A 15,788-nucleotide genomic window follows, 5' to 3' on the forward strand; every position below is an offset into this window, starting at 1 on the left:
CCTACAGGGTCCAGTCTGTGTGTTTTATCACATAGGGTGGAGTCTGAGCAGAGAAGCCCTGTGCCATTACTGAGTGTGTACCTCCTCCTCTGAGACTCTCCTTAAAAAGAGGTCCCCATACTGTAGGTTAGTGACAATGCCCCCAAAAACCCAACCATGTTTGTCCTCATCTCTAAGGTCTCCTCTGTATGAAATGGATCCATGGACAAAAATATTTTACTGCCAAGATGGTTACATTGAAAGATATGGTTATATAACCTAAAACTAAAAAAGAGCTCAAGTACAGCCTGTCCTCATGGAGGTTAGCACACAGAAACTGATGCAGATTAATAACACAAGGCCTGAGAGCTTTCAGAATAGACATGTATGTAGTCAGGATGTTGCTTTATCCACCAGAAAACACTGACTGTTGTCGAGTGAGTTGAGATCTTGATTACCTGACAGCCTAAGCCTGGTACTAAGTGGACAATCATGATTCAGATTTATAGAATTACTAGACCTGAGTTACATGATTTAGAATCAAATAAAGATGTATGTGTATCACAGAAGTGACATGTACTAAGAAACATCTGGAATCAGTGAGCTGAGGGTGAAAAGAGGAACTTGAAACTGTTGCTTGGAGACAAGCAAGAGCAGAGTTAGAAACATGTCCCAGATTGTTGAAAACAAAGAAGCAATGGTTAAACTAAAATTGGTCAAAAGCGATGGGGTGATAGTCTGTGTTGATGATGTACGGAAACTAGGATGTGTCTTAGATTTAGATTATAAAACTTAAAGCACAGAAGCGTTAGACGAGAATTACAGGACTTTTCTTCCCCGGACAAGGACTGCTCTGCATGCGAGGACTGGACCAAACCCTCTGCGGATATTAATTTGATCCTGAACAGTTCTGCTGGATTCTCCCTGCTTTGCAGTTGAAGTTGGAGTGAAGGCATCCTCAGTCGGGGGTAAATTAGCTGCTGGTGAATCTGTGGTAGATGTACCTCAGGTCAACCAGGTGAGTGCAGAGACTTCCATCCTCCCTGTTCTTTTGGAAATACAAATCCAAACATCCTTTTCCTTGAATAGTACACAAGCAAAACCAGCACATCTGTATCATCACATTTTACAATGAGGTCTGAATGTGAATGTGAAGGTGCAAGGTGCAAGGTGCATGTAACACCAGCCTTGTGTCAGACTCTTCCTGGTCACTGCAAATCAGAAGCAGAATCAGAAGGTTTTATTGCCATGTAGGTGAACAGGTTCACAACATTAGGAAATTGCTGCGCTACTTCGTGCTTACATAAAAAACAAAGAAGTCTAAAAACTATAACACAATATAACAAATATACAGAGATATTAGAAAACTATAACACAATATTACAAAATATACAGTGCAGACAATAATTACGATAAGTCATTAGATGGAAAACGAACAGCAAAAACATATAAGGATGAATGAGGGAAAGAAATCACCTCATACTTTGTATACATTAACACATACACATACACATATAGTATAAGGTTACAAAAAAGAAGATGATGTAGTTGCTGATAAAGCTAAATACAACAACTTTGTTCCCACTGATCCTCAGATATTTCTCGTAGTGTGGAACTCTTGCTTGGCCTGTAATAATATGTGTTGGCCTGCTGGTTTGAATGGTGCCTCTTCTTTGCCTTTCAAAAACTTTGAGCATTGGTGGTCGTAGGAAATCCTAGAACAACACAGCTCATTCCTTCCTCTCCCAATAACATTGTGATCTTTTTCCCAAACACATTCTTCAAGATCATTGAACATCTGAAAGCCTGAATAAGTGTCTGGGTCTGCGGTGGCCCAATGATGAATGAAGAGAACAGATCACTAAATTTGGGTGATTAATTGGCGGTACCCTCCCACCGATCACGTGGTTGAGCCAACTAGGATATAATGACTTAAGAACCCTTGGTTTATGAGTGCTGTGATGTCGGGACGACATCTAACTTTGTAGGGGAGAGTGTGATAGGTTGATTTTATTATTCTATTGATTATTAATCAAAGTTCATAATTGAGGTAAATATCTCCATGGGAATTGTTAAGAATATAACCTATCACTCTTCCATCGGTGATCTACTTGTTGAGCCTTTTTGTTAATGTGTGGGATATGTGATCGTTTAGTCATACCTTGCACTGCAGGAGGGGGGCACTCCGGCCGCGGTGCTTCATTCTCAATGAAGCTGCTGAAGGAGAAGCATCGCGTTCGAGTGTATTTATTGATTTCCTTTCCCCTTCTCAGGTATGTGATGAGTGTTTGTGCTCCTAAGCTGTGGAGATATGTGCCGAGTTTTGTTTGACTCTCTGTAGACTGACTCACTACCTGTTCAAGACGTTTTGAAGTGTTATTTCTTTTGCATTTCTTGTAGCATACTGTTGGCTAGCTAGCTGAGCTAAGTGCTCTACGCTGCCGCTAGCATAGTGCACTGCGCCGCCAGAATGTGTGCATACGGTGATGGCGATGCATGTGCGTGTTAGTTCTGTTTGTACTGAACAACTATTGTAGAGAGAATAGGAATAAGGAAAAATGTCTGTTGATGTGTGTATATAAATGTTATTTTCAATACTTTGGAGTTTGATGATTTAAATTTGTGTTTAATAATTTGCTTGGGCATTTATGTCATATTTGGGTTTACCTGCAAGGGAGGACGGGGAAATTATACTGTACCTTGGTTGAAATCATTATTTACCTGTGAAGACAGATGAAGGAAGATCATTTTGTGATATTGTCCCAGAACTGACTGATGTGTACTTTTGTTATAGTGTTCCATATTAATGTTTTGTATCTATGTGTATACTTCAAAATAATTATATATTCTCAATGAAGCTGCTGAAGGAGAAGCATCGCGTTCGAGTGTATTTATTGATTTCCTTTCCCCTTCTCAGGGTGTAACATGTGATCGTGCGTGTTCGAATGATTTATGACTATCAGCTGCATGTGTGTGTGAGTGGATGTGGTGTCTGGAAAAAAGGGCTATCCCATTCATACTGTTGTGGAGATGCTTAAATAAACTCTTTCTTTAACAGCTGATACCTGAGCATCAAAGGCTGTAATTCTCCACAGGCAATTGTATCATCTGTTTTAACTATAAGACAATGCACACTTTAGCAGACTGGCATAAAAACAGACCAACACCTGTTGAAACCAGCCGAATTCGTCTTTCCCACACTCTCTCTCCCACGCTCGCTCATGATAAGAAAGACAATGATCGGCAGCTGCATGTGTATCAGTGCAGGAGGAGTGTCAGGAAAAGGGCAAACCCATCCACACTGTTTGGGGGCTATGCTTTAAATAAACTCTTTCTTAACAGGAGGTATGAGCATCAAAGGCTGTAATTCTCCACACATGCAATTGTACAATCTGTTTTTAACTAAAAGTCGATGCAGCGCAAAAATAAATTAAAAAATACGGATATCACTACATTTCCCATCAGGCAATGTGGCGCTTTTTTTTACTACGTCACAAAAAGCGACAGCGACCGGTCTTTGTTTACAGCTGGGAGGCATGTTGCTTTCACGTTTTTTTTCCGAGCTCGTCAGTTTCTTAAAAAGAAAAAGTTATGTGGTTATTTTTAATTTGATTTAACATTCAGGATATAATGATAATAGACAGGTCAGGACGCAGTACTTTTCCAGAGAGAACAGGTGGTGGTTAAAAAAGGAGTGAGGGGAGGGTTTCCAACAAACAAACAGGGCACAGTCATAAAAAAAAAGGGTCGTGTTTTATAAAGCATGCATGGCGAAGACCTCATTGTGAAGACGAACGCCGCGCTCTTTTCCTCGTTTTTCCACAGACTCCGGAGCAAAGGCTACTCTGTCTTTTTAAATGGCTTCAGGTAAGCATATTCTTTTTTTTAAACAATAGTATGCGAAGCAAACTGTATTCTGTATATCAACTCATTTCTTTTTAAAAAAAAAAATAATGGTGTGTTTGTGTATTACATGAATGATGGCTACATAACTAACAATTTTTTCTGTTTTTGTTTTTCCAGACGTTAAAACTTCAACTGTTACAACTTCACAACCATCACAGATGCTGACCGTTCCTCCTCCTCCTCCTGATTCGTGTGATGGGGTTTGATGTTACTGTGATATTGCATCAATACAGTGTATTAAAGGTCAAAGTTCCTCCTCCGTTCCTCTTCTCTGAGGTTTTTCTTCCTCTCCAGTTCCTTCTTCAAAGAAAAAGGAAAAAAAAATCTTTGTCTACATCTCAAAAGTCTGCTCCATTTCCTGACAGGAAGGTTTGAGAAGAAGGAAAATGTTGAAAGTCCAAGTTTGTATACAAGCTAATGAAAAGCAGCTCTAACTGGAAACAGTTCTTCACTGGGAGAAAGGAGAGCTGAGCCCAGTTTGATCTTGTCATGGATGGGTGTTCTTGAACGCAGTGTTGTCACATGTTCACATATAATGACAATAAAGGCTATTCTGTTCTGTTCTGTTCTATTCTATTCTATTTTTTCTATTAATAGGAATAGAGTTATTCAACAAAACCAAAAGGCTTAAATGTGAATGCACAGAAGAAGTTGGTGCCAAAGGGTGTAAATGCATTTACAACAAAGACAATATTGTTCATTAAGCATTGTGTCATCAATTTGTAAAAAGAAACATGTTTAAAAAACTAAAATCAGTAACAAAGTGAGAGCAAACTATGGTCATTTTTTTTCTCCTCTGTAAAGCTGGCAAAATGTCACTTACACTCCTGTGACTCCAAGCCCTCGATATATAAATATACAGGACAGAATGAACATGATTTATTTTCAGATCTCACCTCCAGATGTAAACCCCAGGAAGCAGAAAAATAGTAAAGTCCATGTCAGAGATGTCAGATCAGCTTCTCTCATGTCTGAATCTGCAGACCCGACTCTATAACGCTGCCTCTGTGACAATGATGTTAAAAGAGACGCTCACTGCACAGTTTTGACTTGTAACAACTCTACACTGTACAAATTACTGACAGACCTACAGGCTCCAGTCTGTGTGTTTTATCACATAGGGTGGAGTCTGAGCAGAGAAGCCCTGTGCCATTACTGAGTGTGTACCTCCTCCTCTGAGACTCTCCTTAAAAAGAGGTCCCCATACTGTAGGTTAGTGACAATGCCCCCAAAAACCCAACCATGTTTGTCCTCATCTCTAAGGTCTCCTCTATATGAAATGGATCCATGGACAAAAATATTTTACTGCCAAGATGGTTACATTGATAGATATGGTTATATAACCTAAAACTAAAAAAGAGCTCAAGTACAGCCTGTCCTCATGGAGGTTAGCACACAGAAACTGATGTAGATTAATAACACAAGGCCTGAGAGCTTTCAGAATAGACATGTATGTAGTCAGGATGTTGCTTTATCCACCAGAAAACACTGACTGTGAATATCTTAAAGTATGGGGCAGATAGAGACCTTGGAACACACACCTCAAATAGGCGGACATGAAAAAAAGAAATATCTGTGCAAAATGGTTTCATATACTTTATAATTGCTTTGCCAGGTATTGTCATAGAAGCACATATGACGGCTTTTTGGAACGGTGAGGTTGTGCTGAATCCATCAATACAAAATATGTACCGTATTTTCCGGACTATAGAGCGCACCATACTATAAGCCGCACCTACAAATTTTTTGGAAAAAACTGGAAACGTACATATATAAGCCGCACCGGGCTATAAGCCGCTGGTATCTCCGCCGCTCTCGGTTTTCCACAATTACTCGGCACTCAGCAGAGGGGGACAGACAACCCCAAATTTGAGTTATAACAAGTCAATTCACCATTGATTCGTTCACGCCGAGCTTACGTGCAGCGGCTCTATTTCCCTCCTGTAGTGCCAGGTCGATAGCCCTCAACTTAAAAGCGGCACCATAGGAAGTTCTTTTTGTGGTTTCCATGATGAGGGAGTTTGAAAAAAATCTCTTTTGTGCCTGCTGCTAGCACTTGTTGGCGCTTTCTTCTTTGATTTCCAACTTTGACGTCCCATGATTCATATCCTGCTAAAGAGCCCCCTGGTGGTTAAAGAAAAATCCACAGAAACGCCGCACCGGGCTATAAGCCGCATGGTTCAAAACGTGGGAAAAAAGTAGCGGCTTATAGTCCGAAAAATACGGTAAATGTAGACTGCATATACAGAGTGTTAAGTCACTTAATGTATGAAGTGCCCCAACTGAGAGAAAGTGAAGTATTAAGAAAATTAAGCCTCCAGTCTAAAACATTATTATACTGCATGTATTGTCATATAACACAGTAGGCTTTTTTAATTAATGTGCTTGTTTTCTAAATCCAGCAGTATCAAATATGTAAATATACCATGATAATCATTTAAAAATGTTTGATCTGTCCCAAAAGAAAGAATAAACTGCATTTCATTGCAATATACTAGACTGTACTGGTAAAATCACCAGAGATGAGTGAGTAGGACAGGAAACCACAGAGAGGATAACAGTTTGGCCTTGATGGGACTTTTTAATAAAACCATAACTTAACTACACACAGTATGAATCAAATTCCTGACTCAAATCAAACAAAAGGCCGTCTAACAAAACAAACAAACAAGCGTGGAGGTGGAATTCCTCCTTTTCTCCAGCTGCAGTGTCCAGTTTTAAGACTGAGGATGCCTTTGCACATATTGTGCAAAGGCATCCTCAGTCTGGGGTAAATTAGCTGCTGATGAATCTGTGGTAGATGCTATTAAGTACCTCAGGTCAACCAGGTGAGTGCAGAGACTTCCATCCTCCCTGTGTGATGGCCATACAAATCCAAACATCCTTTTCCTTGAATAGTACACAAGCAAAAACCAGCACATCTGTATCATCACATTTTACAATGAGGTCTGAATGTGAATGTGAAGGTGCAAGGTGTATTGTATGTAACACCAGCCTTGTGTCAGACTCTTCCTGGTCACTGCAAATCAGAAGCAGAATCAGAATCAGAAGGTTTTATTGCCATATGCGTGAACAGGTTCACAACATTAGGAAATTGCTGCGGTACTTTGTGCTTACATAAAAACAAACAAGTATAAAAACTATAACAAAATATTACAAATATACAGAGATATTAGAAAACTATAACACAATATTACAAAATATACAGTGCAGAAAATAATTACGATAAGTCATAATCATTTAGTGCAAAGCAGAAACCACATGAATGCTAAAGTGACTTAATAAAGTGACTGTAAAGATAATAGAATATAAACTATAGTCCAGTGCAATGACAAAAGAGCTCGTAATAGACTTCAGGAGGAACAAAACGGACTTTACACCACTGACCATCGGGGGAGTCTGTGTGGGGAGGGTGGCTGACTTCCGTTTCCTGGGGGTTCACATTGAGCAGGGTCTCACATGGAGCACGAACACCTTTGAGCTGACAAAAAAGGCCCAACAAAGAATTTACTTCCTGAGGGTTCTCAAGAAGAACAATATCAAGCAAAATCTGCTGGTATCCTTCTACAAGTGCTCCATGGAGAGTACTAACATACTGTATTGGTGCATGATATAACAGCAGCACTGCGGCTCAAAGAAAAGCTCTCCAAAGGGTTGTAAATACAGCCCAAAAAATCATCGGCTGCCCTCTCCCCTCACTGGAGGACTTGCATAGCGACCACTGTGTTAAAAAAGCACAAAACATCACAAAAGACACTTCTCACCCTGGACACTCTTTGTTTGCACTGTTGCCTTCAGGTAGAAGATACAGAGCATTAAGAACAAAAACAAACCGACTCAGAGACAGTTTCTACCCCACAGCAATAACTAAACTAAATGCAATGTTAAACAAACCACAAAATCGACATGTAGGATGTGCGTGAGAATGTTATTTGTTATTTTACGTGTAAATGCTTAGTATTATTATGGTTATTATTTTTATTTATTTATTTATTTTTAGGCACCGACTGATGGCACTTTTAATTTCGTTGTTCTTGTAACAATGACAATAAAGAGATCTATCTATCTATAGCTATATCTATATATCTATATCTATATCTATATCAGTGCAAACAGACAGGTGCATAGACATAGGGTCATCAGCGTTTGTGGAGGGTGGTGGTAACAGTCTTAGGGTAATTGTTCATGAGTCCAACAGCAGAGGGGAAGAAACTGTTCTTATGGCGGGAGGTTCTGGTCCGTATGGACCGTAGCCTCCTGCCTGAGGGGAGAGGGTCAAAAAGTCTGTGCCCAGGGTGAGAGTGGTCGGCTGTGATCCGACCTGCACGCCCCAGGGTCCTGGAGGTGTACAGGTCCTGGAGAGATGGGAGGTTACAGCCAATCACCTTCTCAGCAGAGTGCACAACGCGCTGTAGTCTCTGTTTGTCCCTAGTGGTGGCTCCAGCGTACCACACAGTGATGGAGGAGGTAAGGATGGACTCAATGATGGCAGTATAGAACTGCACCATGGTCCTTGATGGCAAGTTGAATTTCTTCAACTGCCGCAGGAAGTACATCCACTGCTGGGCCCTCTTGATGACAGAGGTGATGGTGGGCTCCCACTTGAGGTCCTGGGTGATGGTAGTTCCCAGGAAGCGAAATGAGTCCACTGTGGTGATGGGGGTGCCAGTCAGGATGATGGAGGGTCGAGGGGCTGTGTGCTTCCTAAAGTCCACTATAATCTCCACTGTCTTCTGGGCGTTCAGCAGCAGGTTATTGTAGCTTTTTCCCAAACACATTCTGTGAACAAACTTGGTTGAAGAAAATTGGTTAGCAACAGCATGACAACATTATTAAAAAGAATTCAGAGACTTATTGTACTTGAAAAGTGTTGGTCTTACATAAAATGCACACATTTGCTTGTATTTAGTGTTAAACATATTGTATGGTTCTCATGGAATTACATTTTAAAATATGTGGCGTTCATGGCTCTCTGAGCCAAAAAGGTTCCCGACCCCTGATCTATATCATCTATATGTCCTTTATCATAAATACAGTTCTAACATTTGAAACACAGTGAATGCTTTAAAATCCTATATTTAGGATGTGGTGGGATGAGAGGTTCACATCATGGATGTGCAGCCAACAAATCTGCAGCAGCTGTGTGATGCTGTCACATCAGTGTGGACCAAAAGCTCTGAGGAGTGTTTCCAGCTCCTCTTTGAATCAAAGCCATGAAGAATTAAAGCTGCTCTGAAGGAAAAAGGTGTCCAGCCCAGGATCAGCAAAGTGTACCTAATAAAGTGGCTAGTGAGTCCATGCACTGTGTAGAAAGGCATCAGTCACAGAATAATAAGCACCAGTAGGTGGCAGCAGAGGCGCTTCAGTTTCATCTGACCTCTGACCTTCAATGTCACAGGAGGAAAAACTGTAAATATGAAGTGAAAACAAACTCCATCATCACTGCTGAGAATATAATTAAAGTGTCTCTAAATAGAAACATGTGATGAACACCTGAGATCCTAAAATGCAGCTGTAAAATGAAGCTTTGAAGGAAACGTGTCTCATTCTGGTCCCTCGTCTCCTCTCTGTGACTCTTTCTCTCCTCTTCTACTCTCAGCTCCTGAAGAGGGACTAAGACACGACTCAGAGCAACTCCGGAAATATGAAAGGAGGAAACAATAATTAATACATTCAAATTTATTTAAAAAGACACAAAAGGAGCATTTTGCCTTTCCTCCATGTTTATCACAGCAGCCTCAAACAGAGCGCACAGCTGACTGTTAGCATCGGGGGGGGGGGGGGGGGGGGGGGGCTGATAATTGGCTGTGGAGAAGAAGGTCTTAATATCTGTGCTTTGAAAAGATTCATTTATTGCAGCTCTCAGTGGGATCAAGGAGATCTTCAAAGTATTCCTTTCATCTCCATGTCCTATATTATATCCTATTATATCCTCAGCAGAGTCCCAACCACATCATAGCAGACCACCACTTTCCTGACAGTTTGACAGAATTTCTTCAAGGAAGTCCAAAAATATTTTCCTATGTTCTCACCAAATTCCTCCCACACCCAAATTTTTGCTTTGGCCACCACAGACAGCAGCATCTGCTGCCTCTGGAGTCCCACAGGCCAGCCAACCACAATAAGACTCCTCCTTCATCTTGATGGCTTGATGGTGCTCATTATGGATCCACACACACTTCATTCTGAATGTTTACATTGAAGTTTATAACCACAGAATGATTTTCTTGCTGTTAGGCTGCAGTTATGGTTTAATGTTTGTTCCTCTGTGTCTACTTTGTGTATCAAGACCAACAGTTCACATTTGGTGTCAGAGATCTTACTGAAACCCACAAAACCACACAAGAAGAACGAGTGAGACAGTTTATTGAGTTCTAAAAATCATCCTGTTCCCATTTGACTTTTTGTCCCTCTGTGGTTGTACAAGATTAATATACTGAGAATAACACACACAAATATACACAGTCAACATTACAAGTCAGTGTCCTCAGGTGTGTGTGCAGCAGTCAGAGAGCAGCAGCTGGATTCCAGTGGTTGGACTGGTGGAGCTTCAGTGAGGAGTCGATGACGTCTGGCTCTGGTTTAAAGTCTGAACACACAAACACACACAGTTCAAACAACATGAGAAAAACAGGTTTCATACAGCAAAGTGACAGAATGAGGAGACGACACTGAACACATCAAACCAATCAGAGTTCAATAATATAAAGCTCATTCTTCCTGTAACACCTTTCAGGTAGAAACTGCTTCCTGCAGGACTCATTAAGACTCACATCAGCTGACTCACACACCTCCCTGAACAACATCAAACTGCCATCAGTGAAATGCAGCACTTCCTCCACAGCTGCCACATTAAAAGTCCTGCTGCTTTTCTTCATCAGTGAGTTTTATTGTGAAAGAACCTCAGCAGGAAGTGTTTGTCTGGTGGTTTGTCTCAGATTATCATAATAATAATAATGCATTAGACTTACAGCACGCTTTTCAAGGTACTCAAAGACTCTTTACAGTTTTATGCACTATTCATTCACACCTCAATCATACTTGGTGGTGTTAAGCTAATGTAGCCACAGCTGCTCTGGGGCAGTCTGACAGAAGCGTGGCTGCAAATTCATGCTTACCACCGACTCCGACCACCAAACACCAACCACATTCACACTTAGGCAATGTAGGTTAAGTGTCTTGCCCAGGGACACAAAGACAGCATGCGCTCAGACGGGGACTCAAACCAGTGACCCTCCGAGGTGAGCACCTACCCACTGCCACCCATCCTGTGAACTGCTGCAGCATTTAATCCCCTCTGATTCCTTTACCTACTCTTTATTTCAGTATCAGCTTTTCTGTGAGCGTTTACAGGAACTTGGTAATGAAATGAAGTTTGTTGTTGAGTGCTCACTGAGACATCGTCTCTCTGCAGAATCCAACTTCATTTATACGATACCTGCTTTAATATAAACTGATCAGCTTTAAAGTTTTGCGCACTTTGAAGGAAATTCAGTTTCAGATCGCAGAGTAACTACAGATGCACCCATCTGACACATTTGTGTCAAATGAGTGTTTATGACACATTTTAAACCACAGAAATAAATAAATAAATATATAAATAATAAGAACTGTTGCCATTAACAGTGAAAACCAGGAAGTATATGAGAGGTTCAAAGTTCTGGAATTTCACCTCCAATTGCTGCTTCACAGCACTTCCTGTGCTGTCACCAAGCGTGAGCATGGTTCAGTAACTGGAGGGCGAGTGGCACGGTACACCCTATACAGGTTGCCAGACAGCCTCTCAAGCTGGGGGGGGGCACAGCTTGAGAGAAATTATTCTGCACAGCTGTTCTGCTAGAACAATAATAGTCCCTGGATGCCCACTAACTCAGATTCAATGACTTCACAAACCCTTCTCCGAGTCAAGTTCTTCATCACCGGTTGTGTGCAGCAGCCCTATTTTAGTCTGTGGTAGCTCCTTCATGGCTCCACCCACTGCATCAGGACCAACAATCTATTAAATACAGAAAACAATACATACATAGAACTCTTCCTTTGGTATCTGAAGTATATTTCAGTGATTGTGTTTTTGTATTTAGCCTGTGTAACGTTTTCAGTTCAGACCATTGATTTGTGATCAGTGATTTAAAGTTTGCAGTAACAGATGTGAGCAGCTGTTCTCTCTTTGAACAGGTTTGTGCTTCCTCAGGTTTTATATAACTAATTCACATCTTTATATATTAAAAGGAAACAGTTCACTCTCCCAGGAAATACACTTACTTCAATTGATTTTTGTTTTTAAAAACATTAAGCAAAGATTTCATAGAAACTTTATAACTGACGGCAGGTTTCAGCAGCTCTGCAGTCATCGTGTTTTTGTTTTGGAAACATGTCACCAGTTATATTTGGACATTTGTGATTAAGATCAGAAGAAGAAAAACTAAAGGTAGAAAACAGACCCACACTTTGACACACTGTGTACCTTCAGTTTAGTGGAAACGAGAGGAGGAAGTAGCTGCTGTGGTTTCACATGCAGAGGCTCATTTTTAACACTTCTAACTTGATGAAAATAGATTAATGTGACTGAAGGTTTCGGAACAATTTAGCTCTGAGTTCCTGTAGCTGTGGATCACCTTAGACCCATCAGTCAGATTGAATACTCAGATAATAAATGATCATTTGTCATTGATTCCAACCAGGGTTATAATAGTTTTGGATTTTACATTATAGTTTAGTTTTAGTTAGTTTTTACTTTTTTTTCTCTAATTCAGTTAGTTTTAATTAGTTTTCAGAGTGGTTTTGCTCGTTTTTATTAGTTTTTATTTTTGGTTTCATGCTTAGTTTTAGTTAGTTTCAGTTAGTTTCAGTATTAGTTTTAGTATTTTCATACCTAATCAGGTGCAAGATTCAAGGCGCAAAAGTGACTATTGTGTAATGAAAACTTGACAAAAGATACAGTTTAAAGAAATATAGTCAACAACCAACTGTTCACAAGACATGCTAAATTTGTGTAATATTAAGGACACACATGAGCATAATCAGGGAGAAACAAAGAAAAACATGAACTCCCAAACTCAATAAATCTACAATAAACTCCACAATAAACTTCAGCATCAGTGCAGCAGATTAATAACGCCTACATGTGGTGTTAAACAAAAACAAACTCTTTGAAGGAGTCAAAGCTCAAATCCAGCTGCATCCTGATGTTCTCACCACCTGAAGCTGCTTCTGTTTTGGAGCTAGCTTGGTTAGATGCTCGCTAATTAAACCTGCAGGGTCTTTGCGGCCTCTGTACACAACCTACAGAAGTTGCCGACCTCATGTCCGCATTTATGCTTGTGTAGCTGGATTGTGTGTGTTAATTACCTTGTGGTTGTGTGCAGGTGTTTGTACTCAAAGAACCTCCATACGGGACTCGGCAGACCGCAGCCATTACTTTGCGGACCAGCGCGGTGAGCACACGCACATGCGCACTCACTCACACAGTTGTCCTGTGGCGCTCCCAGCTTAAACTCGGAGAGCGGAAACAATGATTTCATATCAATCCACAAGGCTTAAAAAAACCCCCAAAAAAACAAGTAAATGAAAGTCAGTTTATCGATAATTTCAGTTAGTTTTAGTTAGTTTTGTAAACTCACAATTCAGTTTTAATTAGTTATCGTTTTTTCCTTTTAATTATAGTTTTTATTTATTTCAGTTAACGACAATGTTTTTTCAATTTCAGTTTTCGTTATTTCGTTCGTTTTCGTTAACTATAATAACCCTGATTCCAACAAACCTCACAGCTATGAGCAGCAGGCTCTCGTCTGTTTCCCTGTTAAACACTTCCTGACTGCGCTCCTCTACAAACACCCTGATTACTTTTTCTAACTCTCACATTCATTAACAGCTCAAACTGCTGTTAGCGAAAAACGTATATAAAGAATCATAAATGCTCTGGTTCATTATCTTTTCCTTGATATGACGATGAAAACAGTTATAATTATCCTCCTTACAAAAACTAAACAAAGTTTATCTCAGCGTTAAACAGATGTTAAAAAATGGAGTGAATTGAAGAAAACATAAAGATGAAGCAGAGGCGTCAGAGAGGAGAGCCTGTATGAAAACATGGCACACAGTGTGCCTGACTACAAGCAGTGAAGTACAGATTATATTTAACACTGAAAGACGAGAGACCTGATCCAGGAAGCTGAGTTTAAACTGAGCACAGAGCTGCTGTCATGCTGACACGATCAATGATGGCTGCATGTCAGGATGTCGCACAAAGTTAAAAATGATCATTTAAAACAAGTAAAGGGTCACAACACTGTGTGTGTGGGTGTGGCTACAGCAAACCCTGCGCAGCTGAAGAATTTCCATGCGACCACAGAGACGTTAGCTTCTATTAACAGACTAACCACAGGCTGAAAAACACACAGTCCAGCTCAGGAGAACAGCACTCATGGCTACAAACACACATCAGCTGCAGATCAATTACAGTCTTTGACTGAGTTTTTGGAAAAATGTAACATTGAAACAAATCATCCTTTCATCCATTGTCTGATCCACTGATCCACCTTAGTAAAGCAGGAGGGCTGGAGCCAATCACAGCTGAGACAGAGTCAAAGGTGGGCTACAGAGCAGATGGAAGATTAAAGTCCTACAACAACCAGAATGCTTTGCAGTCTGTTTCTTACTTCCTTACACGAGCCTCTGATATTGGATCAAATATTAGATTTTTCTGCTCACACAGAAACGATCTCAGTTTGTTACCTTTAAATTGTTTCAGAGCTCCTTCAGCCTGCAAACCAAGTTTGATCTTTGCTTTGAATATAAACATGAACCCATCAAACTCTACCTCTGCTTCCTCTGATTGGCTGCTGATGATTCGAGATTTTGATGTCATCTATGATGTCATCTGTGATGTCATCTGTCCAACTTCTCCCCCATCAGCTGAAAAGAACCAGAATGAAGAACAAATTAATTTAAATATCACATTAAAATCATTTACAATAATTTTATTCTGAAAAACAGTTTGAAAGAGAAAAATCCAGAAGTCTGAGTCTCACCTTCAGGTTTCCTATAAACACGTCTCACCCGTTGAACCAGTAACACCAGCAGGACCACAATACAGACTGATTTAAGAAACGACATCACAGAGAGAACAGCACGAGAGGTGGATGTAGGTGGAGATGTGGATGTAGGTGGAGGTGTGGTGGTGTGTCTCTCTAAAATAAAGCAAACACAGTCATTAAGTTATGGTCACATTGTGAATGTTGAAACCTGCACAAACACAGACAGGTGAGTGTGTCACCTGTGACAGTGATCCAGCTGGATGGAGACTCTCCATGACCGCTGATGTCACACTTGTAGAGGCCTTCATCAGACCTGGAAACATGCTGGATGGTCATGTGACCTGTAGGCTGCTTCCTGATGAGGGAGCCATCTTTATAGAAAGCAGCTGGGAGGTTGGAGGGAGTGGTCTTTGTTTGACAGAGCAGAGTGACGGCATCTCCCTCCATCACAGGGAGGACAGGACTCTGCAGGATCACTGATCCACCTCAACACAGAGACAAACTACAGCATTTCATCCATTTACACACAGCTTCATCAACACTAACTCCACACACTCAGCTTACCAGAGACTGTGAGATTAACCATGTTACTGATGGCACCCTCTCTGGACTCACACCAGTAAACTCCACTGTCAGCTGTGTAGCTGTAGCTGATGTTACAGGAAGAACCAGCTGCTTCTCCCCACCCATCTCCACACTGAGTCCTCTGTTGTGTGCTTGTGTTTCTCCTCAGAGTCCATCCAGCAGAGCTGTCATCCTCCTCACAGCTCAGAATCACAGAGTCTCTGATAAAGAACTGAGAGCTGCTGGGACTCACAGTCAGACGAGCTGTAAAATGAAATAATTATAATCTTTGTTATTGTTGTC

The 15,788-nt window shown here is 40.7% G+C and overlaps 1 long non-coding RNA gene across 1 annotated transcript; it reads right to left on the minus strand.

Annotated features, from left to right (window-relative positions):
- Positions 1-10,182: 10,182 nt before the first annotated feature.
- LOC115777992 (uncharacterized) lies at positions 10,183-15,059 on the minus strand. The gene is made up of 3 exons (XR_004019727.1): positions 14,916-15,059; positions 14,705-14,799; positions 10,183-10,474 (listed from the first exon to the last, which is right to left on the minus strand). It is a non-coding gene; the product is annotated as an uncharacterized LOC115777992 (long non-coding RNA).
- Positions 15,060-15,788: the final 729 nt, after the last annotated feature.

This window comes from Archocentrus centrarchus, unplaced genomic scaffold, assembly GCF_007364275.1.
Source record: "Archocentrus centrarchus isolate MPI-CPG fArcCen1 unplaced genomic scaffold, fArcCen1 scaffold_91_ctg1, whole genome shotgun sequence".
NCBI lineage: Eukaryota > Metazoa > Chordata > Actinopteri > Cichliformes > Cichlidae > Archocentrus > Archocentrus centrarchus.